The following is a 22,875-nucleotide window of genomic DNA, read 5'->3' as shown; positions in this document are numbered from 1 at the left end:
TTGACACCTCCCTCCCCCATCGTAGCCTATTTTACTATACTTCATACATGGTGTGGCAGGTACGAAGATACTCTATACCCTGGGAATCGAGAAAATTTCCTTTACCAAAAGTCCCTCGACCAGCGGGATTCGAACCCACGACCCTTAGCATGGTCATGCTGAATAGCTGCGCGTTTACCGCTACATGAAACATAGTTACTGATTACAAAATTGTAATGCATGTATGTGAAGCATAGTTGCAGAGTGGCAAGTGGTGGAAAAGTGATTTCCGAGGAGTGAAAGAGGGTGAAGAAACGGCAGAGAAAGAGCGCGTGAATGGGAGCTGGCGAGATAAGCGTGGATTGGCATATCCAGTACGAGTAAAGTAAGGGGAGAAAGCGAACGGAGTGGCAACGAAATCGTTTCACAGGATGAGTCGCCCATACTACTACTCTCACACGATTTCCGATACGGTAGACAGGGAATCAGGGAGCGTGACGGATACAAGGTGAACAGTTTCTGAAACGAGAGAGAAAGTGTCAGAAGCAGTGCTGTTAAATGTCAAAATTTTGGAAAAATTCAAATGCTTATAGCACCCTCGCATGCGAAAATTTGCATTAGCAAGTATTGCCAACCGATAGTGATTCGGGAAAGGTCACCGGGAAAAACATTTTCCGATGACTTTTTCCACGGGGAACGATGATATTAGCAATATTCAATTGTCATATTCACGTGATATTTATGACATTTAACAGCCCTGGTCAGAAGAGATTATCAGTAGGGGTGCCTAAGTTTATTGAAGTGGTGTTAGTTGATTTCTTTTTAACTTCGTAATGAACTACTCATTGACGTGAGTGATATATTTTTTCATTTTAAGCCTTCGATTATACTTTAAAGCCCTTGATTCCCTTGTGAAAATATTACATAGATTTGCTGATTCTATAATTTCCTTGGTGGTGTATATAAGGTAAGTCAACATTATTATAAAAATAAATGTATATAAAAATTAAACAACGAGTCGACTAGTACCGATACAAAAGTTGGTAATTCGGGAGACATTTGTGTGGCCAAAAGATCCAATACTGAGAATTCAATCGTTTGTGGAAGAAATTGATTTGACCAAAACTGTATTGGAACAAGTGATGATCAAAGTGGGGGTGGAGAAGTTCTGAATGAGAACGTAAGCAAATTAAAACAAATCATATTTGATTACATCAAGTTTAACTGGAAAAATTTTGTGTGGTAAATTTTTCACCGTGGAGAAATTTGCTGGAAAAATAGCGAAAAAACTATCGTGTGTATCATGTAAAATTTTCGAAAAAATATGTTTTGTTTCATCAATCAATATTCTAACTTTCGTCCATAGACGCCAAAGTGCTATCTTTTACTGTTTAGGTGACAGAACTGAAAAACCGATGACCACCCGCATGCTTCCCATAGGAAAATGTATTCTATTGTGGGCCTTATAACCTTGCGCTGACGGCGGCAGTAATTTACACGCATTGTAAGAGTAAAGCAGTAAACCATCCTTCCCTTTTCAGTCAGAAGAAGCTTTCCGTCAATCGGAGCACTCCCCATCCCCAATGTTAATAGATTGCTGAGGAAATTTACTTTCAATTTTACTGAAAGACTTTTGTTCTACGATGCATAGTTCAGGAGATATGATTTTTTAAAGTTTGAGGTATATAGGGAAATCGTGAAAATTCATCTAGTTTTTTCGGGAAAATAGGCCACTATATTTTTTTTGAATTTCACTTTTGGTCATGTATCCACGAGCTCTACCTCTGGTGAAAATTTCATACAAATCGGAAAACCTCCGGTCCAAACCTTTGAAATGCCCTAATAATTCAGACGTAAAAGGACATAATACAAGGAAAGTCAGCAATAAGTTTATTAGGATTGCTAGTTGGAATGTCAAAGGTTGCAGGAGTAAGGAAAAATGGGAAGAAATTGATGAAACACTCACAGCTTACAATGTAGACATAGCAGCGTTACAAAAAGTAAACACGCTAGGCGATAAAGTCAACACTAAAAATTATGTATGGAAAGTTGCAATCAATCACGTAAAAAAGTCAAGAGGATTGGCAGTAGTAATCAGAAACAATACAAACATTACAAACCAAAATATGAAACAGGTTAGACAAGAAATACTATGGTGCAATATCAAAGCAAAGGATAACATTTTCATTATTATTAATATTCATGCACCTAATGTGAAGCAAGCAGCGTTTTTGAGTAAGTTAAATGAAATAACAGCAAACGAAAAAGACCGTAAACATCTTTTAGTAGTAGGCGATTTCAACGCTCAGTTAGGGATCAATGATATGAACCAAGAAGACGAAAAATGGATAGGTAAAATAATAGGACATGATAAATGCAATGATAACGGAGAAACGTTCAAAATATTTTTTCACACGGCAAAACTAAAAAATGTATCATCAAAAATTAGCATGGACACTGAAATCACATGGAGAAGTGGCAGTAGATGTGGTCAGATAGATCATATTCTAAGTCCAACGATGACAGATTTTAAAATAAAATACATCAGGGAAAATTGGACACACTTAAATACAGATCACAAATTAAAATGAGCCAAACTAAAATAAACCTAGCGCTACTTAAGGATAATAAAATAAAAGAGGAGTATCAAGAACAAGTAAAACTCAACAAGAGTCAAAAAGGAATAGAGGAAAATACAAGTGGATAGCTAAACAAATTACTAAATATGCGGGGCACCAGATTAATATCAAGCAGCATTCACAAACAATCGATCTACAGATGACCACATATTTGTAACTATAAGGGTAATGGAGGAAAATTGGAATGCCTTGACCCAATACGGATAAGGTTGAACGTGTCAACGAGCGACGTTAGTAGATAGAGTAATAGCTTGTATGAAAGACGAAATGACAAGAGTGTTATGGAATGGTCAATTTTCTGAGGAGATAAAAAGAGGCAAGGGCATAAACCAAGGATGTCCATTGTCTCCAATTTAATTCAATTATATTATGCAGGATGTTATAAGAAAAGAGCCGTAAAATTCCAAAATTGAAATTGATGGATGTGAATAGCCTCGAAATACCCTTGCTTTTAGCCTTTGCCGATGACTTGATAATTATTGCAGACCATAATACATAAGATTTTATACGCGAAAACTGTTAGATGGAAAAGCTTTAAATAGAAGAGTCAGAGCTGGAAGAATTAGTTACCGTAATCCGGGGGAACATTGATCATTTTTTTGGAATTTTCTTTGAACATTTCATTTGAAAATGCAAAAACAAGTACTGCCACCCAAAGCTTGTGACTATATACTGTATTTTGCTTTTTGAAATAATTAAGCATGTTTAATAAAATGTTATAGGTAATTTTTTGATTTAGCTGCTATGGGGTAACATTGATCACCTATGTAAACAACGTTCGGTAATATTCAAAATGTCGTTACTTACTTAAATCATGGCTTTTGAAGCCGAATATGAAGGCCAAACGCTTACAAGTCATTTACTTTTTGAGTTATTTCAATATTAAAAACAACTCGAAACGCGGAATACGCCTAAAGGTAGGCAATTTCCTAAGGAAATTCTACATTCTTATCAGTAATTCGTTAATGTTGCCTAATTGATTATTCCTATGAAAATTTTGACAACAGAATCATTTCCAGAGATTCCATTTTTAGTAATAACCGCATTTCTTGCTCATATCGCTTGCAGAACTTATATGAGACATGAATCTTCGGTAGTGTCATCCTTAACTATTGAAATCGTTGTTTCGAAAAATTGACTAATTTACGCATGAAGCAACCGCAATTTTCGCATAAATCTTAATTTTCATTAGCTCATGAATATAAGAAGCAGAAGCGCAATTCATGCTTTGGAAATGTTGCGTTCATAAATGACGATACGAGCTTATTACGAGATGAGTCATTCCGATCAATGTTACCCCGCTGATCAATGATACCCCGGATTACGGTACTTCGGACATATACTTAGAAGAGAGAAAAATCACGCCATCAGATTAGTATATAGACTAAACTTTAAAAAGAAAAAAGGAGGAAGACCAAGTTTCACGTGGAAAGACTCCTTAGAAAAAGATCTGAACAGACATAGCGAAGTAGATAGAGAAGAATGGAAACAATTGGCTTGTACATACAGATAAACTTTAGACAAAAGCAGAAGAATTGTATAAAGAAACTCTCAGTTAAATTTCAGAACGCGAATCATCAGAAGAAGAAGGTAGAAGTAAAAAGTACAAGCATTGGAAGAAGAAAATGAAGATGAGATTAGATAGATAATTGAAAGAGAAAAATGAGTACCGTAAAACGGGGTAACTTTGATAATGCGGGTAACTTTGATAGTGCGAGACTCTCAACATACTAAACGAAGTAACAAAGTTTCTGTTAATCTGTTAAGCAAAACGAATGCAAAAGTAAAAAGTATTAGTATAACACTTCATGTTAAAGCTATTTTCGTTGGAATCAAGTACATTTGAGGATTTATATGCAAAAATGGAAAATTTATAAGATTTTAGCAATTTTGAAATGCTCTCAAACAATCTGTTCTACGATCACTATTTGATGAAGTCATAATGAATTCGTCACTTATACTTGATAGCCTAGTTATAGTAGAACTCGAATTCGGTCTCAAAACTCTTAGCGAAAACTATTTTTACAAACTGGGACCATTTTTGTAATCTAAGTCAGAAATTTCCATATAGCGTTAAACGCCTAAAGGTATGCAACGCCCTACAAATGTTCTGTAATTCATTCAATTTTGTTCGATTGATGCTCCATTATCAAAGTTACCCCAAAACAGAAAACCGACTTTCGATTATATGAAAAATTATACATCCATTAAGAATAAATCTTTAGGAAATCTATCAACTGCAATCGATAGTTTGGATACCAGTACTTGTTTTAAAAATATAAATTAAAATTCTTTGAAACAGCATGCATAAATATTCAAGTTTTCTTCGAAAAAACTATCAAAGTTACCCCGTTTTACGGTAGGAAAGAAACATATAGTTAGATAGTACTGATTCAAACTATTAACCTGTGTACCACCTTTAACAATAAATAGATGTAACGGGACACGTATTCGAATAAAATGTTTAGGTTAATTAAAGCAAATTTATTAGTAGTAGTAATTGCAGTGGTAAATTTCAATATAATTAATATAGCCTGGGAGGGTCATGTTCAGCTTAGTTGTTTAATGTCAGATAAATGATACCTATAAACAAAAGCAATATGATTTACAAGTAACCCGATAAAAAAATATCATAAAACGGCCATATCATAAACGGCCAAGATACTATTAATTGATAAACACGGCATCACATGGATTAAATGTACAGAGAAAAGAGATACATTAATAGGCATACTGTAGAACAAAATAAAGGATGAATACTGATTACTGAATCGTACTTAAATACACACACATAAAGGTAAGATGAATTATAACCGATTGTATACTACATAACATAGGGTAACTGGGGGTAAAACGCGCCCTCTAAGGAAGGAAGCGTTTTTAGCCATGAAGAACATTATTATAAGTCGTTTTTTATTCACTATCTCATAGACAAACATGTTTTCTATCAAATAGTAGAAACAGCGATCCAGTGTCATTTTACTGGAGTTAATAAATCATTTTTTCTGAAATGCTTGCTTATCTGCATTTTTATTTTTTGCGGGGTAAAACGCGCAACCTGATCTCGGCATTATAGGTTCGCGCGCACGCATGCGCAATCATGCTTGCAAATAGGTTGCATACATAAGGGCGTTTGATCACATGTTTTTGTTCGATTATAGTATACATGCTGATTCGAAAAATGTGCATTTGTAAGGTTCAAATTGGCCCCTAACTACAGCTTGGCATTACGTTTGCTGGAATTTGAATTCAAACGGCTGTTTTGGTGTTATGAAATAGGTGTGGCCGTTCTGCCCCACGAGTTGATTAAAGTTTGTGTCCTTCAATACGCTTTTTAAGAATAAATTCAACACTTTTTTTCGCATGGAATACAAACTATGGGAGTGCACAAGTCGATTCTCGGTGATAGTTTCAAAAGTTTTGTTGTTTATTGACCTTGAAAATGACCTAAAAAATAACACAAAATTACAACGAAAACAGCAAAAAACGTTTTTTCGAGTTTTTCACGATTTTTGCCAGGAAAACACTTAAAAATATATGTAGAGAAGCATTGTAATAAATTTTCTATTATCTCGGGTAAAAAACAGCGTCCCAAAGCATGTCGTTCGTTCAAAACAAGGGTGGCGCGTTTTACCCCAACGGCGCATTTTACACCCAGTTCTGGATCTGGACTGCCTCCTGCCCTGTTCTTAACATTTCGTGGATTGAGGGTGGGCTCTTCGACCCCATCTATTAGGAGTATTCTGTCAATCGAGGGCTTTATCTTACAGTTGTTCGTAAGAACTTTCTTCTGGAAGGAGATTCTTTTCCCCTGCCGCGGGTTTCGTGCAAGTGTCTATGTTAGTGGATCCGCACATCCATTTTTGGCCCTTCATACAGAAGACTGACTGCTCACAAGCAAAATTACATTCTTGATTAAATCGCTTTTCAGATTCTTTCAGTGCTATAGGCAGATGCCTTGCTACAATAGATGGTAGATCATCATAATCATATCATCATTTAAATTTAAAATTGTTCCATCGTCATTTAGCTCATAAAACGTAATGAAATGAAATGGAACATTGTGTAACGGGACTCAGAATCAAAACAATCCAGCCAATGACGTGACTAGAAACACTAGACTAGACTAGTTCTCGTTATGCGTAGGATAACTAGAAGTTCAAATTAAAAATAAACCGGTTTGCATGAGATATCGTTCAAATTAGCGGAGATGCACTGTATAACTGTACCTCACCAGATTTTCATGCTTTTTTTTAGTGCAAAACAAAATTTATATCATTCCTATAGCAGTATTATTAGACAATTCCTGATATATTTTTCTTGGCCTAATCCCTTTCCGATCTCTCCAGCTTCTTGATGAGATACTCGAAAAGCTTTTGGCAGTTCCTTAGTGAACTATTGACGGGATTAGAGAAAAAAAGATTGTTCACTGATTCCATTATGATAATTTATGACAAGATTTTTGAAGAGTTAACGAATTCTTCTCAGTAGGAAAGTATTTTAGTATATTCGAAGCAGCTTGAAGAGATGGAATCATTACATATTTTGACTTCGTGAATTTTGGTGAAAACTTTGAGAAAACCCGAACACCCTTTTTTTAAATAACGAATTAAAAAAATACGTTTCTCAGATAAGTCTTAAATGAACGTGCTCTTGTTTATTTTTTTTTAACATTTCTGGCGGTAGTTTTTGTTGTATTTTGGTATCACCCTTTAGAAATTTCTTATCGGACCCTTCCTAAGACGTTAGATGGACTCCTGGCAAGATTTTTAGTGAACTTCAAATGATCTTGCAAGAATTCATACATAATCTGTGGTGGATTACAGACAAAACATTTGGGTGTGTGTTTACTTTCAGGGGTCCGCGGAAAGTTTATAGAACTTTATAAGGGGTCGCAGCGTCAAAAAGGTTGGGAATCATTGTTCTTAGTGGACAGGCTGCTGAGCTATCCGCAAAACAAAAATTCCATGCTCACTAGCACCACCTGGTGGCGTAATTCCGTATCAGAATGACCACAAAGTCATCATCGTTCAAGCCAGGTAAACAATCCACAATTCGTCGGCTGTTGTGTGAGTAGAGCGATTATAGAGAACACACATTTTCGCATCTGTCACTGCCAGTGTTGCCAGTATTCTCGACTTTTTTGGAGTAACGCTTGAGTGACGCTCGTGTAGTCACACGACCGATTTGAATCGACCGTTGTTTTCACGATGGAAATCTGCAACAGTTGCGCAGTCATTATGAATACATCGGAAGTGGCATGCGGCGGTTTTTGCAAAGCAACATTCCATTACAAGTGCGCCAAAATATCGGAATCGTTTTACAAAGAAATTTGCGGAAACTCGGCCGTTTTTTGGATGTGCAAGAGATGTTGCGATATGATGAAGAACTCTCGATTCAAAAATGCAATGATATCGACAAACGCCGCTACTTTGGAACTCAAAGACGCTTATCAAAAAGTCGTCGAGGATCTTAAAACTGAGATAAAGGATAGTTTGATCGCCGAGCTGAAGCAAGAAATCCAAGGTGGTTTCAAAAAATTGTCCCCTGCTGTGCTTTCCAGTTCCACGTCATTTCCAGGTCGCAACACTCCTAAGCGCATCCGTGACGAAGACGCCTCTGAACCTACGGAACACCCAACAAAAATCTTCTGCGGTACCAGCCAGTCAGCAAGCAACGCACTGGAAGCTAGATCTGACGAAAACTTCTGGGTGTATTTAACTAAAATATCACCTGAAGTCTCGGAGAACGACGTGCTCAATCTAGCTAAGGAGCGCCTGCAGACTGAAGATGTAGTAGTAAGATCCCTGGTTCCTAGAGGTAAGCCGCTATCAATGTTGTCCTTTAAGGTAGGGGTCCACAACGATTACAAATCGAAAGCAATGGATCCAGCAACATGGCCTAAGGGAATACAGTTTCGTGAGTTTGTTGCAACGATTTCAATTCTCGACATTTTTGGAAACCTCCGCAACGCATCGATCCAGGAGCAACCTCTTCGATCCAATCGCAGCAACTGTCGAGTCATCCAGTCCAAGAGCCACTTCCAACGTAGATGAATCGCACAGCCACCTCAAGTACCCCTCCAACTTCTCTTCAGTCTACTATCAGAACGTTAGAGGCATCCGAACAAAAACGCAAGAACTACTCTTGAATTTATGCTCTTGTGACTATGACATCGTAGTACTCACCGAAACTTGGCTGCGCCCGGATATTTCTAATGACGAATTCGCCTCAAGCTACAACGTATTTCGATGCGATCGGAGCTCGGCTACTAGCAGCCTTCAACGTGGTGGAGGAGTGCTAATTGCAGTTAAGGCGGAATTGAATTGCAGATCGGTGGAACTAGAAAACTGCGAATCCCTCGAACAAGCCGTCGTTCAGATCAAGCTTTAAAAGTTGTCAGTTTACGTTTGTGGAATATATCTACGACCAAACTCGCAGCCCGAGCTTTATTACTCACATTCCATGGCAGTGCAACAATTATGTGAACGAACTGCGAGTGCCGACAAGGTTATCGTCATGGGAGACTACAATCTTCCCCAGTTGATCTGGCAGAACGACGAAGATATTGACGGTCTACTGCCTTGTAATGCTTCATCCGAACAAGAAATCACCTTGGTCGAAACAATGGTTGCTTCAGGACTGCGTCAGATCAATTGCCTACGAAATTTGAACGGCCGCTTACTGGACCTAGTTTTTGTCAATGAAGCAAGGGACATTGAGGTAATCGAACCACCGTCACCGCTCCTCAAAATTGATTATCACCATAAGCCGCTGGTTCTTCGTATGGACTTAAACGATGCTCGTATGCAGTTTGCCGAGGATTCGAGCCAACAGCGTGACTTCGATTTTCAACGCTGTGATTTTGCGGAGTTGAACGATGCTATTTCAGCCATTGATTGGGAGATAGCGTTTGACGGTAGGGGCTCGGTGCGAGACGGTATGTATTTTTTACGACATTCTGTACGGAATTTTGGACGAGCACGTCCCTCGTAGACGACGCACGCGTTATTCTTACAAACATCCTTGGTGGGCTTCCGAGCTGCAACATCTTCGCAATGTTGTTCGCAAATCTTGAAGACGTTATTTTCGAGCGCGAACTGATGAAAATCGAAACAATTTACGTCTTATCGAAACCAGTTATAATGAGTGTCAAACTGCTGCATTTTGAAGCTACGTCGCTCGTTTGGAGACAACCGCTAAGCACGATCCCACAGCCTTTTGGAATTTTATTCAAAATCGCAAACACTCAACTCGATTTCCTGCTGAAATGACTTACAAAAAATTATCGCTAGCTGCCCTGAAGATGTTGCTAATATGTTTGCCGACTGCTTTAAGAACGTGTACAGTTCGAATCCACCAACGTTTTCATCGGACAACCTCAGAAATTGCCCAACTTACGATCTGAATCTCGCGCCTTTTGATATTTCGCGGCAAGATGTATATTCAGCTTTGAAAAATCTGGACGTAACCAAAGGGGCTGGTACTGACAATTTGCCGCCGTTAGTCTTAAAAGAATGTGGAGAATCGTTGCAAATGCCACTGGAGATTATCTATAATAAGTCGCTTCGTAATAGCACTTTTCCGCCTCAATCACTCCTATCTTCAAAGCTGGTTCTTCTCATGCTGTCGAAAACTACCGTGGCGTTTCAATTTTATGCTCCGTAGCTAAAGTTTTTTAAGGTTTAGTACACAATGTTCTCTACGCTGCATCTACTCCAATAATTTCGGAACTCCAGCACGGCTTCGTCAAAAAGCGATCAACGACAACTAACCTTATGATGTTCACTAACTTCCTATCGACAGAAATCGAAAAAAGGAGCCAAGTAGATGCCATATACTTCGATTTCTCCAAAGCGTTCGACAAAGTGCCACACGAACTAGCAATAGCGAAGCTAAGACACTTGGGCTTTCCGGATTGGATAACGGAGTGGTTGCGATCGTATCTGACGCAACGCGTAGCATTCGTCAACATTAATGGCACACACTCTAGCGTTTTCTCTATTGCTTCTGGTGTTCCTCAGGGAAGCGTTCTGGGGCCACTGATTTTCATATTGTTTATAAACGACCTGTGCTTCCGACTGAAATCGGGAAAGCTGTTCTACGCTGACGATTTAAAAATATACAGAACTATAGCATCTCATCTGGATTGCTGTGTGCTACAAGCAGATATAAAGGAACTCGAGCTGTGGTGCATGGAAAACGGCATGGAGTTGAACATCAAAAAGTGTAAGTCCGTTGTATTTTCCCGTCGACAATCGTGCATCGAATTTGGATATTCGATTGGATCAGAACCATTGGAACGCGTTGAGTCAATCCGAGACTTAGGTGTTATTCTGGACAGTAAACTGCGGTTTAATGAACACGTCAATGCTACAACTGCGAAGGCGTTTGCAGCCTTAGGATTTGTTCGACGAAATGCTAGCTGCTTCAAGGACATCTATGCTCTCAAGGCGTTATATTGCTCGCTTGTTCGTAGTATTTTGGAGTATGCTGTATGTGTATGGTCTCCACAACATACTACCCACATTATCCGGATTGAAGGGGTCCAGCGTAGCTTCATCCGCTTCGCTCTTCGGCAGCTGCCATGGTCGGATCCGTTTAACTTGCCTGATTACACGTCACGCTGCATACTCATTGCTTTGCAAACACTTTCTTCGAGACGCAGTAACCTACAAAGGCTTTTTATGTTTGACTAAATCAGAGGAAATCTTGACTGTCCATCGCTCCTGCAAAATGTTTCGTTCTACGCACCAAACCGACATCTGCGACAACGTGATTTGCTGCTCATCAGACGGCATAGAACTTCCTATGGCTTCAACAATCCGTTATGTGTATGTTCTCGATTATTCAATAGTGTGAGTGACTTGTTTGACTTTAATGTATCCAAATCTGTGTTTAAAAGTAGAATTAGAGTTTTAGAGTAAGAGACAGTCTGAGGAATCGTACTAGATTCAAGACAGTGAATAAATAAATAAAATAAATAAAAGACTCAAATCTTCCAAAACATCAGGATTTAGAGATATCATATGTTACAAAGTCTACAGGACAGTACTGTGCTATCTATGGTATACGAGAAATTCAACAACACCCCTAAAGTGATTAAATCTCATAAGCCCTGGGTCTTCTATAACGCGTATTCCTATAACGCCCCACAAACATGTGTCTAATAGGAGTCTTGACTGTAGACGATTTGACTGTTCAAAAGGTGGTTTCAGTCTTCGCGCAACACTCCATTCATAGACTCTAGGGTGCTATATCTTTTGACTGGTGAGTGCAGAATTGATGGCCATTTTTTTGTTAATATTGGACTTAGACACACCGTGCCAGGTACTTCTAATACCCACTGCTTCGGACGTTACGTGGCACCATTGTCGGTTACTACCCGTTCCATTTCTCCCCTTTCTGGACAACGGCAGCCGGCAATATGATTGCATAAATCCATTGCTGGTTATTATTTGTATCGTTTCTGATAATATTCTCAACTTGCTCTGGGTTCTTCGAGGGGACAGTGCGCACCGAAGCCGTGTTTAGTTGCAGCATCTCCTACTTGCTCCTGGTGAGTGTTTTTTTTGTTTTGCCTCGCCCGTAACAGTTAGGAAACCCCGTTCGAAACTGGGTTATGTTTGTCTGTATAGCTGTTGCTTCGAATGCCGACACGTAATCGGAGGAGTAGGACTATTGTCGTCTCCATCGCCATCAACAACTATATAACTATAACTGGCTGGCTATGGAGGCCACTTTGAAACAAACATCGTCGTTTTGTTTTATTTATGGGCAAACGATTGCCTTAGAGGTTCTTTCGAAAATATGGGATGGAGGATCGTTCATAAGCAGTTACTGGAATGCGGCGAGGGTGGTATATTCATATGGTGTGATAGGGATGGATTGAGAACGTTTGAAGTCTAGTATTTGTGATGTAGATCATATAGAGCCATGAAAGCGCAGCTCTAGTGCATGACGATTCATTGTCCGAAAGAACTTGAAACAATAAAGAACCTGAGCCAAGTGGACAATTCTGTAACGTGCTAGCATCGAGGAGGTGACCTCTCTAGCGTGATGTTGCTAGCGCCACCCTGTTAGGTGGCCAATCGGAGAAATCTCATCAACCAAGAAAAGCAAGTACTTCTCGTGTTGCGGTAATGCTCTTTACCAAACATGACGGCACTGATTGTGTTGGACTTTTCGCTTTTTAATTTCCGTTTCCGTCGTGCGATAAGATGTTTCATTTTTCGATGACTGCACTGCCTATTATTCGACGATAACGTTCTAGAAAATTTCAATTACTGAACAGGTCATAAATTTTCCGGTTTCGGGGAAAACTCGTAAACGGCACACGTGTTTAACCTGGCTGTTGAAGACGAGCAATAAATGTCATCCGGGCCAACGAAGCATAATACCAACGCACACGCCTTTCACCGTTTGATAATTATAGAAAATTGTTCCAATTTAATCTCCGAACCCCGAAAGTTCACATTATAATTAAAATATAATGAATGTGACTCAAATTACGCCCATTGCGAGCAGTTCATTCTGGGCCACTGATTCCTCGGTATGGAAAGAGCCTCCCCAAGTACTTCTAGACTTTCACGATCAAGGAACTGGCAAGTAAACATACCACACTGAGTGACCCACCTCCCCTCGAGTTTGATAGGCACCAATGCACAGTGTACTATTTTGAGAGAAAACTCGAACTCTATTTTTATGAAAAACTCAAGAGTTCTGGGTGATTTTATCGGAAAACAATAGAAAATGGAAGAAAAAATATTGCTGTTTTTTTTATATAAAAGACCAAAAAAATATTAGATGCTTTAAATGAGCAGTGCGGAACTCAAATAGTGTCCTATTTTTTGCCCTATTTCCTAAATATCAAAAATACTTCTTCAAAGCAGATTAAACCTACAGAAATTTGCAAACATGCGTTTAATGTTTTTTGACGTTGGATAACGTCTTACGGCAACATACTGGGGTACAATTTCGAAAAACGAAAAATCGCTCGCGTCACAAAAAGTGGTTAGATTTTGACTGTTAATAACTTACTAACGCCCGGATAAATTTTTAAGATTCTTGCACCAATCGATTGAAAATTTTTCTACGAATCTACTCCAACAATGAAAACTATTGATTCTCAAGACTAAACTATTGAAAAATTACGAAATATCGAAGCATGTCTTATTTTTCATAGAATAGCACATTTTTCTTGTGTATTCCTGACACAGACATCATTGCGCGATATCTTAGCCACTTTCGTCATTCAAAGGGAAAAGCCCCTTTTGGTCTTCTTCTTACTTCTCTCTATGATCTCGTGATCAGTCGAAGCCAATCAAATTCCACTTCACGCGCACGCGCACGACCGGTAATCTTTTGGTGTGTTTCTGTCTAAGAATGGAATGAAAACCCAGTTCGATCTATTGTGACTACCACCAACCGTCCTTTTCAGGACGACAATTTCATTTTGAAAGAAAGTTATGATAATTTTACACCGTGAAGAGCGATTTTCATATTTCGGTCAGTCATTTGCATGCAATCACTCATCAGCGTCAACATTGATGTTTTTCGAGAATCACAGGTCTAAGAAATCAATTTCCCATCGCGCTCTCGCAGGGCAATCTTCGACATTGTGTGCATGAGAGATAAATTGCGGACGGCACTAGAATGGGGATCCCGGTTTGCCTCGCATTTAGCGATGATGAATAATGACGTTGTCGTCGTCGCTAACCACATGCATGCCAAAGCGATCAGTATAAACTTGTCGAATTGAAAGCTAAAACTTATCAGCAACAGCTTTGTTGATGATTTGATTTGGTAAGAAATTATCGATCAAAACCAAATAAGCGCACAGAGAAGACTGCAAAAATGCTACCGCCGTCCGACGGGAACCTAGGTAAAACTTTGTGTGCCATTTCATTTTCTATTGGCAATTAAATAAATTAATAAATTAATAATAAATAATAGGTGAAATATCTTTAGCCGTAACTCTTTTACGTGGAATGCATTGTTGTGGCTCTGAAAAGGGCCGTTTTGCTTGAAATTGTGTCCCAATTCAATTTTTAAACTCGTTCGCCACGGATACGACGAGCCAGCTAGAGGGCCTTCGGCATGATGGTGACACGCTTGGCGTGGATCGCGCACATGTTGGTACCCTCGGAGATAGGCCTCGCTCGTTCCCTGCAGGGCCATGACGGCCAAGTTCTGTAATCGCAGATTGGTCTTGAAGTCCTGAGCGATTTCACGGACCCGGCGCTGGAAAATCAACCACTGGATCAGCAGCTCCGTCGAATTCTGGTAGCGACGGATCTCACGCAGAGCGACTGTTCCTGGCCGATAGCGATACGGCTTCTTGACTCCTCCGGTGGCTGGGGCGCTCTTGCGAGCGACTTTCGTGGCCGGTTGCTTGCGAAGGGCCGCTTTCCACCAGTTGACTTACGGGCAGTCTGCTTGGTAAAAGCCATCGTCGCAGTAGTGTTCTCTGGGCGGATTGAAACAAACGAATGTTGAATTTGCGCGGCTGCCGGTCCCTTTTATGACCTTCTCTTGGGAGCGAGCGAGACGAACAGTGAACAGCGAGCGAGCAAGAAGAATTCATCGATCGCGTACCGCATAAAAGCAGCCGAGCCGGCGGCCGAGCATCAGTTTTGTTACAATTGTTGTCGAAGTTAGACCGGCCTCGGAAAAGGAAGAGCCAAGTGTCATCGCAAGGTTTTGCGTGACAACATCCATTGCATCATCACCAAGCCCGCCATTCGCCGTCTGGCTCGCCGTGGCGACGTCAAGCGTACCTTTGGTCTCATCTACGAGGAAACCCGCGGTGTGCTGAAGTCATCCAGAATTCTTTCGGCTACGCTCTGAAATGGCAGGGCCGTACGCTGTACAGATTTGGAGGTTAAATCACCTCCATCACCGAGACCAGAATTCAAAACTACCATTGAATCCACAAAACTTGAGCATGGAATGGTGATCGACGATATACTCACTCAACCGTCCTTTTCAGGACGACAATTTAATTTTGAAAGAGTTTTGAAAATATTTCTACCATGAAGCGCAACATTATTGGCAATTCTCACAGCAACAGAACTGTCGGTGAATTTAATAATTGTTTTGGCGAAATGTTTAGTGATTTGCGGTAATCATTTTACCAAAATCAGTAAAATTCCACCAAAAATTTACAACCATTAAGCTGCTGCAAATCCAGTGTCCGGTTTGTGAAATCGCTGGCTACGAGATGGCTGAAGAAAATCAGCCCAAGCTACTTGTTCAAGCGCCCATCATCATCGCCACCGCAAACCTTATCGGGCGAAGAGGATTTCAACCTGTTTGCTGGCAAAATGTGTCCGTGTTACTCGATTCTCACAGTTCAATCGGCCCTCTTCAGGGCCAACAAATGTGTCCTAAAGAGTTATTTGTGTAATATTTGCTAATGTGTTTACCACATTCTTGCTATAATTCATCTCGTAGCATCATACAATATATGATTAGTTATGAATAATTGAGAAAACGACAATTTGAGAATGTTTCCGAGGACGCTGCTGCAATGCTGTCGGAATGCAATATATTTTCTATTGTTAAGGAATGATTCAAATATTACGTAACCCAAAATCAATGGAAAAGAGTTATTTTGAATTAATGGCTCCAAATTACCAATGATTAGGTATACACTGGAAAATCAATTCTTTAATATAATGGCCTAAGCTTTATTCAGAAAGTGATTATTTTGTATTAACACAAAATAATAACATACAATGTCTATAATAAATCTGAATTGACATGCAACAAATAGTGTGAAAATTAATTGGATTTTTAGCAGTAGAAATCTTCATCCCCTAAAAAACATGCAAAAGTGTTCAGTCCGTATCCCTGTGATTACACGTCCAATAGAAATTCTTTAAGACGCATTTGAAAGGCAAAGAGTTGTTCTTTCTTCGTATGTTTTTCCAAAATCATTCTTTGAACTTTGTATACTAAATTTTTATTTACAGTTGTGACATTTTTCAAAAAACGCACTGAAAAAACATAGCTAATTTCCTCAACGTTGGATCGACCAAAATTTTAAAACAAGGTGTCATTAGAATCGTAATCTTATATTCTTTGAAGAGCACTCATGTTTTTTTTGCGGAAAAATCTTAAAAATATTCAAAATTAATGAAACAGTCAGTCAAGTCATCGTGCAAAAGTTTGGGTTCACCCCTCAGTATGATGTATCGTGCAAAAGTTTGGGTTCATCTGAACTTACTTAAATCTGTGAAATCTCAAACCAATCATGTACGCGCCATTATTTGCGCTCAAAAAAGCTTTAAACTATTAAAATCGGTTGAAAAATGGCAGAGATATTGACAAAAATGATGTGCGTGCGGCTCAGGTGAACCCAAACATTTGCACGATTTGCATCATACTGAGGGGTGAACCCAAACTTTTGCACGATGACTTGACTGACTGTTTCATTGATTTTGAATACTTTCCAGATTTTTCTGCCAAAATTTCGTGGGTTCTCTTCAAAGAATATAAGATTACGATTCTAATGACACTTTGATTTAAAATTTTGGTCGACCCAATGCTGAGGAAATTAAATATGATTTTTGAGTGTGTTTTTTGAAAAATTTAACAACTTTAAGTAAAAATTTAGTACACAAAATTCAAAAACTGTTTTTGGAAAAAATTATATGAAAAATACTCTTTGCCTTTCGAATGCGGCTAAGAGAGTTTAAATTGGACATGTAATCACAGAGATATGGACAGAACACTTTTGCATGTTTTTGAGGGGGTGAACCCAAACTTTTGCACGGGAGTGTAAGTTCGTGACGGTTCCTAGCCAGAAAATAAAAAAGGCTAACGTTATCCAACGTCAACTTGGCGGTCGTATCTCGGAAACAACCTCTTACTTTTTTTTCACAAGCCTTTCGATCGCGACTGAATTGCGTCCGTTTTCCGTCCCAAAACAGTACACTGTGCAATGCGGAGGAAAGGGGAAAAAATTACAAAGATTTAATTAAATTCAAGCTACGCACCAAGCAGCTTCCACAGCACCTGTCGAGCCATTTGCTCCGGAGCAAACAAACACATTCTGGAAGCCAGCATTTACTCTGATCGTTCGTACGCAAAAAGGGTTCCAATTTCAATGCGACGCCGCCGCCCGGTAGGGGAATGGAATTCCACAAGTCACGTCCCCAAAGAATAACAGCAGCAGAAGCATGCGGCGGCAGCAAACATATAGGCAAGGCAATAATTTCCAGGAAAATGGGTACCTCAATTTTGCCGGGCCATCAACGTGGTTCTGCAGCAGGATTCCGACAAAGTGCTTCCAAGCCGAATGTTTTGCCCATACTGGTATCGGTTTACAGTTATGGAAAATGTTGTCGAAGGGGGCAAAGTTGTGGGAAAACCATGCAAATTGACGGTTATGGGATTCGGTGATCGTATTTCATCGAAGTTTATGCACGGGGAAAGGGTTTGATGGACCATTTAGCGCTGGAGGAATAATATGAACTAGGAATTTGCAAAAGTTTTGGATTAGTTCCTTGGAAACTATATAGTAGTGAAGAAGGTACCTCACGGGAAACAATATTTTCATATATCACAAGGTAGTCAAACTTTTCATCAACTTCGAATACATCCCCATTAAGCATTGCCTTACCTACCAAAACAACAAGGCTACTCTCGTTTTGTATTTGCAAACATGTACGTCGTGTTGGTAGATTTGATGATTGCGACAAAATCCTGGTAGGGATTCCTACAGCATACTGGTTACGATTCCCTCAGAATCCTGGTTATGATTCCGACAGAATGTTGGTTATAATTCCGACCGAATCCCGGTTTGGATTCCGACAGAATTCTTGTCAAAATTCCGACAAAATTCTGGTCAGAATTCTGATTAGAATTCTAGCAGACTTCTGGTCAGAATTCCAATAGAATTGTGTTCAGAGAATTACAACAGAACTCAGATTAGTATTGTGACAGAATCCCGGTCAGAATTCCGACAGAATCTTGACCAGGATACCAACAGATTCCTGATAAGGATTTTGACATAATCCTGGTCAGGATTCCAACAGATTTTTGGTCAAGATTTCTACAGAACTCTGGTCAGAATTCTAACAGAATCCTCATCAGGATACCAACAGAATCCTGGGTATGATTCTAACAGAATGCTGGTTAGGATTCCCACAGAATCCTGATTAGGATCCGACAAAATTTTGGTTAAGATTCCGACCGAATTCTAGTCAACATTCTGAAAAAATTCTGGTCAGTATACCAACAGAACAGTGTTCAGAATTCCAACAAAACTCAGGTTAGTATTGTGACAAAATCCTGTAGGCGAATCCCGTCGAAAAAAAATTTTCGAAGAGAAGAAATTTTCTACTATTACTCTCTACTAAGAAAATCTGTTTTTTCATCGATGAAAATACGTGTCAGAATTCACCTACTGGTAAGGGTTCCTACAGAACCTGTTTAGGATTCCCATATCATCCTAGTTAGGACTCCGACAGAATGCTGGTTGTGATTCCGACAGAATCCTGGTCTGGATTCCGACAGAATTCTGATTAGGATTGAGAAAGAGTTCTGGTCAGAATTCCAACAGAGTTCTGGTCAGAACTCCGACATAATTCTGGTCAAAATTACGAATAGAACTCAAGTTAGTATTGTGACAGCATCCTGCTCAGGGTTCCGACAGAATCGTAGACTGGATTCCGACAGAATCCTGACAGGAATTTTTGGAATAATCCTGGTCATGCTTCCAACAGAATTCTGATCAAGTTGCCGACAGAATCCTGATCAACATTCCGACAAAATACTAGTGCTCAGTATTACGACAGAATTTAAGTAAGTATTCTGATGGAATTTTTGTCAGGATTCCGACAGAATGCCGGTTAGGATTCCGACGAAATCCTGGAAAGGATTCCATCAGAATTCGGTTAGGATTCCCACAGAGCCCTGATTAAGATTCCAACAGAATCATAGTCAGGATTTCGACAGAATCCTGGTCATGATTTCGACAGAATCCTGGTCAGGATTCTGACAGAATCCTGGTCAGGATTCTGACAGAATCCTGGTCAGGATTCTGACAGAATCCTGGTCAGGATTCTGACAGGATCCTGATCACGAATCCGACAGAATCCTGGTCAGGATTCCGACAGAATCCAGGTCACGATTGCAACACAATCCTGGTCAGAATTTCAACAGCATTCTGGTCAAGATTTCGAGAGAATCTTGGTCAGAATTCTGACAGAATTCTGGGCAGAATTCTGGGCAGAATTCCGGCAGAATCCTGGTCAGGATTCCGAAACAATTCTGGTTAGAATTCCGATAGAATCCTGGTTAGGATGGCGACACAATGCTGATAAGGATTCCGACAGAATCCTGGTCAGGATTCCAACACAATTCTGGTCAAGATTCCAACACAATCCTAGTCAGGTTTCTACCAGAAGATTCTAACAGAATCATGGTCAGGATTTCGACAGAATCCTGGTCTGGATTCCGACAGAATCCTGGTCTGGATTCCGACAGAATCCTGGTCTGGATTCCAACAGAATCCTGGTTAGGATGGCGACAGAATGCTGATAAGGATACCGACAGAATCCTGATCAGGATTTCAACACAATCCTGAGCAGGATTCCGACACAATCCTAGTCAGGTTTGTACCAGCATCCTGGTCAGGATTCCAGCAGAATCCTGGTTGAGATTCCCACAGATTCATGGTTGTGATTCCCACAGAATCCTGGTCAGGACTCCGACAGAATCCTGGTCAAGACTCCGACAGAATCCTGGCCAGGATTCCGAAAGAATCATGGTCAGGATTCCAACAGAATCTTGGTCTGAACTCCAACAGAATCCAGGTCAAGATTCTCACAGAATCTTGGTTAGGATTCTGACAGAATCTTGATTAGGATTCTGACAGAATCCTGGTCAGGATTCCGACAAAATCCTGGTCTGGAATCCGACAGAATTCTGGTCAGAATTTTGACAGAATTCTGGTCAGGATTTCGGCGGAATCCTGGTTAAAATTTCGACAGAATTCTGGTCTGGATTCTGACAGAATCCAGATCAAGATTCTCAGAGAATCTTGGTTAGGATTCTGACAGAATCTTGGTTAGGATTCCGACAGAATCCTGGTCAGGATTCCGACAAAATCCTGGTCTGGAATCCGACAGAATTCTGGTCAGAATTTCGACAGTATACTGGCCAGGATTCCGACAAAATACTGGTCAGGATTCCGAATGAATTCTGGTCAGGATTCCAATAGATAGAGTCCTGATCAGAACTTCCAGTTCTCTGACAGAATCTTGGTCAGGATTCCGACAAAATCCTGGTAAACATCCTGATAAAATTTTTGTAAGGATTTCAACCAAGTTCTATTCAGTATTCCAACAACAATCCTGGTCAGTAGGAATCCTGATTAGTATTCCGACATAATCCTGGTTAGGATTCCGATAGATTGCTGGTTAGGATTCCGATATAAACCTTATAAGGATTGAGACAGAATCCTGGTAAGGATTGAGACCGAATCCTGGTTAAGATACTGACAGAATTCTGGTCAGGATTCAGTCAGAATATAGGACTCCGACAGAATCCTGATTAGGATTCCGACCGAATTCTGGTCAGGATTGCGGCAGAATCTTGGTCAGGATTCCGTTAGAATATAGGACTCCAACAGAATACTGGTCAGGATTCCGACAGAACCCTGATCAGGATAACGACAGAATCCTGGTCACTATTCCGACAAAATCCTGGTCAGAATTGCGACAGAATCCTGGTCAGGATTCCGACAGAATCCTGGTAAGGATACTGACAGAGTTCTGGTCAGGATTCCGACTGTGTTCTGGTCAGGATTCCGACAGATTTCTGGTCAGGATTCTGACAGAATTGTTGTCAGTATTCTAACAGAATTCTTTTAAAATTCTAACAGAATCCTGGTCAGGGTTCTGCTAGAAATCTGGTAAAAATGTCGACAGGTCAATTTTTCCACATAATCCTCGTTAAGAGAGCTCTGATTATGATTCCGACAGATTTCTGGTTAGTATTCCAACAGAATTCAGGTAAGAAATCTGACAGTACTTGCAGACCCACTGTTTGTTTATTGATTTCAAGGCAGCGTACGACTTAGTGAAAATAAATTAGCTGTAGCAGGAAATGTCTGAACGTGGTATTCCGGCGAAACTAATTAGACTGATAAGTGCAACTTCAGGGCCGGAATAACAAATGTGGGGGCCAGAGTTCTGTGGGGGCCTTTTTCCCAGAAAAATATTTTGATGCTATAGTATGTTGTCATTTTCTTTATATTTTATGCTAAATTTGAGTTCCAGATTTAAGTGCTTTAAGGTGAAGATGAATCGAAGGCAAACCTCAAATCTTCAAGTCCACAAATCTGGAGAACTAAACAACAGTTCAAGCTAAAAATTCGATCGATTGGACACTTGTTGGTGGTGATTTCGAATTGCCTGCTTTGCTTTTGTCCACAGTTAATCAGCAGAAGTTTTCTCATTTTATTTTGTATGGAGAAAAGCATATGACTACAAATTTCATGTAAATAAAAGCTGTAATCGAAAGAGTATTTGGTAGACGCAAAAATCATCATCATGACGCCCAGCCGGTACCAAATTTTTTTTCTAAAATAGCTCCCATTTTTGAGAATTTATTTGTAAGATGCATACAAATATTTTCCGCGTTAACTTTTAGCAATTTTTCGTACATAGACACTAGCGTTACTATATGGTGAGTAGCGAATCAGGCCATCCATGTAACACATTTTTCAGCATAATTTTATGATTTATGTATAAGACTATCGAACAAATACTAAAACTCTCAGATCCAAAAATAGAGCAAATATATTGCACATTACAGACAAGCCAAAAAATCATTTAGACTTCAAGCCAAAAGATAACACTGTAATTTAAAATTAGAAACCCTTAATTTTCAAATCTTTCGACTTGATTCAAAAAATTGGCACCATTTCATCGGTTTTTATATTTATTCTTAAATGTGCAATGATGATTATTTTAGTCGTATTATGTGGGGGCCCCTAAAATGTGGGAGTCCGGGTCCACCCTTGGACCCCCCCATGAATACGGCCTTGAGTGCAACACTGTACGTATTGCAAATGAGGTGCCAATTTCGTTTGTGATGTTGAACAGATTATTGTAATACGTCTTAGGTCAGTGGAGGAGGCCTTCGTGCCTCTGAAGAGGAGGATAGCGTCGAAAAGAATGACCATTAATTCTATTAAAACGAAGTACATGGTTGAAGGGAGAGATAGAGTCAGGCTTGGTGG

At 39.7% G+C, this 22,875-nt stretch overlaps 1 pseudogene; it reads right to left on the bottom strand.

Annotated features, from left to right (window-relative positions):
• Nucleotides 1-14,680: 14,680 nt before the first annotated feature.
• Nucleotides 14,681-15,171, bottom strand: LOC110676926 (annotated as a pseudogene).
• Nucleotides 15,172-22,875: the final 7,704 nt, after the last annotated feature.

The sequence above is a fragment of the Aedes aegypti genome, chromosome 2 (genome assembly GCF_002204515.2).
Source record: "Aedes aegypti strain LVP_AGWG chromosome 2, AaegL5.0 Primary Assembly, whole genome shotgun sequence".
In the NCBI taxonomy this organism is placed as follows: domain Eukaryota; kingdom Metazoa; phylum Arthropoda; class Insecta; order Diptera; family Culicidae; genus Aedes; species Aedes aegypti.
Note: the sequence above shows the minus strand (reverse complement) of the source record. Positions and strands in the feature narration are given on the sequence as shown.